This window comes from Catharus ustulatus, chromosome 5 (genome assembly GCF_009819885.2).
Source record: "Catharus ustulatus isolate bCatUst1 chromosome 5, bCatUst1.pri.v2, whole genome shotgun sequence".
Taxonomy (NCBI): domain Eukaryota; kingdom Metazoa; phylum Chordata; class Aves; order Passeriformes; family Turdidae; genus Catharus; species Catharus ustulatus.
In genome coordinates, this window is record NC_046225.1 from 10,870,857 (window position 1) to 10,876,856 (window position 6,000).

General features: G+C 46.0%; 1 protein-coding gene across 3 annotated transcripts in view; it reads right to left on the reverse strand.

Annotated features, from left to right (window-relative positions):
• INPP4B (inositol polyphosphate-4-phosphatase type II B) overlaps positions 1 to 3,443 on the reverse strand; it is a 293,487-nt gene extending 290,044 nt beyond the window's left edge. For 2 of the 3 annotated variants that reach the window (XM_033059960.2, XM_033059956.2), the window contains exon 1: positions 3,281 to 3,443. The gene's annotated coding sequence lies outside the window, so the exon portion shown is untranslated. Of the gene's footprint in view, positions 1 to 2,574; positions 2,594 to 3,280 lie in introns of those variants that run through there. The other variant, XM_033059957.2, reaches the window with a different exon arrangement.
• Positions 3,444 to 6,000: the final 2,557 nt, after the last annotated feature.

Below are 6,000 nucleotides of genomic sequence, written 5' to 3' on the forward strand. Positions count from 1 at the left end.
AGTAAAAGCATAGCTCTTCAAACAGCAGGAAACTGAAATCCACAAACCTCAAGCCCTCTTTAGAATTTTCAGCACTTTTTTGTATGAAGACAAGCAAGTCTTTTTAATTAAAATCCTGTATCACTGTGAAGACATCTCTGAGCTGAAGTCCAGCATCACACTCAGATCTTGTGCAATTCACCTGGCCTTTCACAGTTTGCCTCAGTTTTTCTATAACATATCCAGAACAGGAGAGCCTGAGAAGCTAACTGACCACATCCTTACCCAGATATGGTAATGAGGCACTCCCTTAAAAAAAACTTAAAAGACAACAAGAATGAAATTAGCTGTGGCTGCTGCTAGATAAAGAGATGGAGAACTTGGGACAAATTTGTAGCGAGATTTTCAGGTTTGCAGGTGAAATCAGGAAGTGTGGGGAGGGTCCCTAAACCCAGGGTGAGTAGAAGACAAGACCCCAAGGCTTGATGAGGCCAGAACTCATTGCAAATAACATTTCAGCCTTCCACCCAGCTCATGTTTTGACACTCAAAGTGAGACTTACAAGTAAATTTAAAAATCCAGGGAAAAGTATTTCATAGAATTTGAGTTATATCAGCCCAGATTACTTCAGAGAAAGAATTCTTTCTTTAAAGTGTAATAAATAACATTCACAATTCATCAATAATAGCAATAAAATATTAGTGTAATACAAGATATTTAATAAGCCAAGCAAAACTAGCCCTTCCTAAAAATTTCCATCTGTCAGAGCATTTGACATACAGGAAGGGTTACGAAAATATAAGTTAAGGAGAAACATAGCTAACTTACCAATGTAGCTAACTTCCTAAGCCATCAGAAGTTTTGAAGAAACTTTAGTATTGGGAGTAACTGTCCATCTTAGGATTTGTCTCAGTAAACTATCTTACTTCCTTCTGTAAACCTGTTACATAAATTCAAGAAGTATTGTTTTCATATTTCTCTGCAGAAGTCATATGCTAAAAATATATATCCATAACAAGCTAAATAATTCAGCATGCCTATCAATCCCACTACTTTGCCTCCAAAAATTCACAGTGAATTAAGGCCTAGGCCTATTCAAACAATTACTTCACCTGCAGACTCTCCCACAACCTTCACTCATTTCTGTCAGCAGCACTGTCCTCTACAGGCTGACTTCGATGCTCCAGGCAGGTCTTCAACTCCTGTGGTTTTTGTTGGGGTTTTGGGAGGGGATTTTGTCATATTATAGTACAGTAGACTTCCAGGCACTAAAGCAGAGTATTAATCTTGCATTTTTGACTCACAAAACCTTCACCTAATGTGAAATCTTTCAGTCAGATCAGAAGATAAGGAGACTATAGATCATCAAGGAGGATCTGTAAGAAGCACCTGGATACACCTGCTCAAACTGATATACCTTAGGCTGAGGAAGAGAGAATTCTTTGATCAAAAAAACTAAAGCAGCCTCACGGATAAGTGTCTCCAGAGAAAGAGAAACCCAAGCAAAAGAAGGATCAGCTGCACTTGCAAGGTTTGAAGAACCCATGGAAAACTGGAACTTGAAGCTTCAGTCAGTCCAAGAGAGCCAGTAAAAGAAAAGATGTATTTTAAAGAAAGATTTCATCTTATCTTTGCTGTAGAAACTGTCAGAAAGTGGAACGGAAAAAAAAAAAAAAAAAAAAAAGCAAAAATAGGGCTCTGAGTAGTAACACTGCCACATGCTGCCACTAATGCCATCAGGGCTATAAAAATCTCACAGGACTAATTGCTGCTCACATTAATCTTGTGATTTGTATCCTAATTTTGGTGGAATTATCAATATGTGTGAAGTAAACAGCATTCAGTCCTGCATGGATAGCTACAGTGATGAGGGCTTACGTACAAAAACACCATCCAGTATACAGGTTCACAGAACAAAAAATCTGAGATACTGCAGGGCTTTAAAGCTAGCTCAAATTTAATCAAGTAAAATAAAAACAACATTGAAAATAATCAAGTGACTAGAAAACTGCCTTTTTAAAGACTGCTATCACACTTGCAAATACTTATCCAAACAGAAGTTTTGTTAGTAACCAGTTATTTGCATACTTTTTCTTTGATACAGACCGAGAAAGAGACATTCTCCCCATCATTCTTGCTGTGTAGGCATCATTTACATACAGAGAGTGCTGTAAACCAGTAAAGACTGAAAATATTCTCATCTTTGAGATTGAAAGTCAGATTTAAACGGCATACGTATGGCCTGATTTTAGTATATCTCTTTTAACACATCATTAATGGGTAAACAAACAAGTAAATTTCTTCTGGCAAGGAAGATAAATGGAAACATAATTAGGCGTCAGATGAAAACACAGCTCCACAAAGATTTGATCCTATTATTTCTATTTTGGATAAGATACCGGGTTAGTTTTGGGGACTAAGCTGGGAGTCCCAAGCTCTGCCATCCACCCTTCAAAATCTCTGTGTCATTTCAGAAAAAGAAAACAGAGCTCTGCTCGACTGTAGATCAGAAATTGAACATCATCCCTCACCCCCCCTTTTCTGGCTGATACAATTTCAAGTTACAACTCTGCTCAACTTAATTATCTGTAATACCTTTCTTGTGGTTTCCATTACATCTCGGCAGACGCTGCTCTTTGCAAGATGGGGATGGGGATCCTATAGCTCGGTTACTCCACCGAATTAACCCTTAGCGTCGCCCACAGAAGTCTCTACCCTCACCCAAGTATCCCCAACTTTGGAACGCGACACAAAACCTTAGCAGATAAGGTCCTCCAGACCCCCGATACCGTACTTCAGCAGGGCCACGGCCACAGCTGCAGGGGGGCCGGCACCGCGGCCAAGGCAGCATCCAGGCTCCCGGCGGGCAACGCCGCCGCCGTCGGGAGAAGCCGGGGGAGATCCCCGGCGCGTCCTGGCTGGAAGCTGCCCTGGCAGCTCGGGTCCCTCCGCACTCCCGGTGATCCCCCGAGGGCGGCAGCGGGCCGGGGTGCCTGGGGCGGCCGTGCCACCTTCCTGTCCCCAGCGCCGGCCCTAGGGGGGCTGGAGAGCGGCAGCCGCTCTCGGCGCGCCCCAGCGCGGATCGCCCCTCCCGGCGAACGCGCCTTCTGCCGCTGCCAGGGCTGCGCGCCCGCCGGGCTGTAACCTTAAGAAACTTGATAAGGGAATAAAAGGGAGGGACTTTGCCGGAACCGATTCTCGGCTTCTAATCTCTCCTGACGCGCTGGAGCCCGCGGGGAAAACAAGGAAACAAACCCCGGCCAGCGGCAAGAGCCCCCGCACCCCTCCCGAGCGGCGGTACCTGTCCGGCGGCCGGCGCGGCACTTTCCCCGGTGCGTGCGAGAGGCGCTGGGCGGCGGGCGAGCTGCTATTTATAGTCCGGAGCCTCCAGCAGCGCGGCGGACGGCGAGAGGAAATGAAGAGCTGCGCGCCTGGGCAGCCGGAGCCGAGCCCGCCCGCCGCCCCGCTCCCCGCGCCGGCAGGGCGAGGTGCGGCCGCCTCGGGGTGCGGGTGCTCCTGCCCCCGGCGCCACCCTCGGGAGTCCCCTCCCAATGTCACCGCAGGCAGCCGGGGGAGCCGCCAGCCGCCTCTCCGGCAGCCCTGCGGCCAGCAGGCAGCGCGGCGCGGCGCGGCTCGGCTCAGCCGCGCAGAGGTGACCCGCTACTGCTGCTGCTGGAGGAGGCGAGACCGACACTGGGCTGTGGGAGGGAGATGCCGGCGCTTGCCATTCACCTCCTGCCGCCCAGAGGGAGCCCGGCCTCCGCGGCCGCCTCTGCCGGCTGCCGGGGGCTGGGAGGCGGTGGCGGCGCTCGCCCGGCCCGAGGGGACGCTCGGAACAGGCTGGGGTCGCTCCCGGGGAGCTCGGCGCCAGCCTGGCCCGGGGCTGGCAAGCTCCACATCAGCACCTCCCGGGGCACTGAGGCTCAGGGGAGCGCGGCAGGACCGGTGGGAAACGCTAGTTCCGTCCCTGTCCCGGAGCTGGAAACCGAATCGCTCTAGAAGACAGCCAAGCGGTTTCTCGGAGCCGCCGGGCCGGCTGCCTTCCAGCCTGAAAACTTCGGGGGGTGGGCGAGGAGGGGTGCCCGGTCCTGTCAGGGAGGAAGATGGGAGCGCTACACCTCGCCTCTGGCCGGGGCTGCCGCTCCAGAAAGTACTGATGGCATCCATACACCCAGCCTTTGATCCATGCCATCTGAAAACTCGGCTTGTATGTATGGCAACAGAGGAATTAAGACAAATAATTTCTAAAGCATTTTACTCAGTTGATAATAATCTTCTCTTAATCCAGGCGGTTTTTTCCTACTTTTTTTTTGTAGTTAGATAAATTCTGGCATTTGAAGCTTCAATCAATCCTTTTGAGACTCCTTGTGCATTATTGCAGGACACCGTCTGGGATTTGAGCAGCATAACTCACTCCTACACCATCATTCTCCAAGCAACTGAAGTTAATACAGATTAGATAGCTACATTAGCCTACTCAGTATCATTTGTTTCAGGCTGGATTTAGTGTTTCCTGTGTTGTAATAACTGCAGTCATCTACAAGGTACCAGCACAAAGCCTAACAACGATCTGTGCGAAGCAAGACTGATTCAGCTTCAAGAGCTTGAAATCAAAACAGAGATAGAGACACAAAGAAGGGAGCTAAACAAATAGCTTTATAAGCTACACTGAAAGGAAAACTGAAAGGAAAACCCTGAGAAGGCACAGGAGGTATTTGACCTTGTCCAAACACCTAAACAAAGTAATACACAAAAATCTAGCTTGATGGAGCTACCCACTTATATAAAGCTACTCATGCATAAATGTTTGCAGAATAAAGCTTATATCGAACAAATCATCAGAATGAAGTTAAACTACCTTTTCAATTCAGAGATTAGTCTTTGAGCATCTCTCATGAACAGTATTTTTCTTCTCACAACAGGAGTTTCTTCACAATCTTCCTTGTTAAATTTTTAATGTTCCATAGTGTAGCACATAGCAGGAAAGATAGCACAGCAACTGGTAACAGTAGACTCAGGCTGCCAACAATGACAATCTAGATGGTGAACAGGGAACTTGCAAAACTTGGCTATGTCCAATTCAATTGCATAGGTTGTTCCTTTCTCTGTGCTTCCTTAAGAACCAAATACTATGGAGGTTTAGTCTTGCTTCTCAAATGAAAGCAATCCCAAATTCCTGTACAAGTTCACAACTGAGTACCGAGTCTGTGAAATTTATGTTCTGTTAGATTTGGAAGGAAATGCAATGACAGACCCTGCTTCCATTTTTTCAGTAATAAAACCTTGATTATGTGTAGCACAGAGCTTTATTAAGAGCAGTTGTTAAAAATATTGTTTCGAAGAAGACTTTTTTTTGGGCAAGACTTTTCTTGTACAGCCAGTCATACTGCAGAGCACAGGAAGGAAAAAGGCCGATTTTTAGATCAGTCTTACGTCGAGACTCAAGATATTACTGGAAAATGGCTGCTCAGAAATCTGCCCTGTGTCAGAATGGAAAAAAAAATACATTAGATTATCAGAGTTTCATCCAGCTCTGAAATGTTTTAAAATGGATATATAGTCTAAAGCTCTCTTTTGTCATATAGTCAAAATTTTCAGAGCTTGGCAATACACTTAAGCATAAAAAAAGGTATCTAATGCTCAAAAATACTGAGCTCAAAATGATTTCAAATGTGTTTCTACGCTCCCTACCTCCGAAAATCACATTTCTTAAAGTGCCTAGATATGGATTTAGGGTGTCTAACTGCATCCACTCAGGCTTGAAAATTTTAGCCTACCTCTACCTGTGCTTCATAATAAATGTATCAGAAAGCTTCAGGCAAGCTATAAAAGTATTCTCAAAAAAGCGATGCAGACTTGAGCCATTAGAAGACAAGACACCAACCTAATAAAGTACTTGACTGTATAATTCAGCTCATTCTGGTATATGGAAGGTAGCATCTGAAGCCCAGCTTTTAACAGACATCTGTAGTAGAAGGAGAAAAATTAAAATGAAACACCTCCGTATTATGGCAGTTTTAT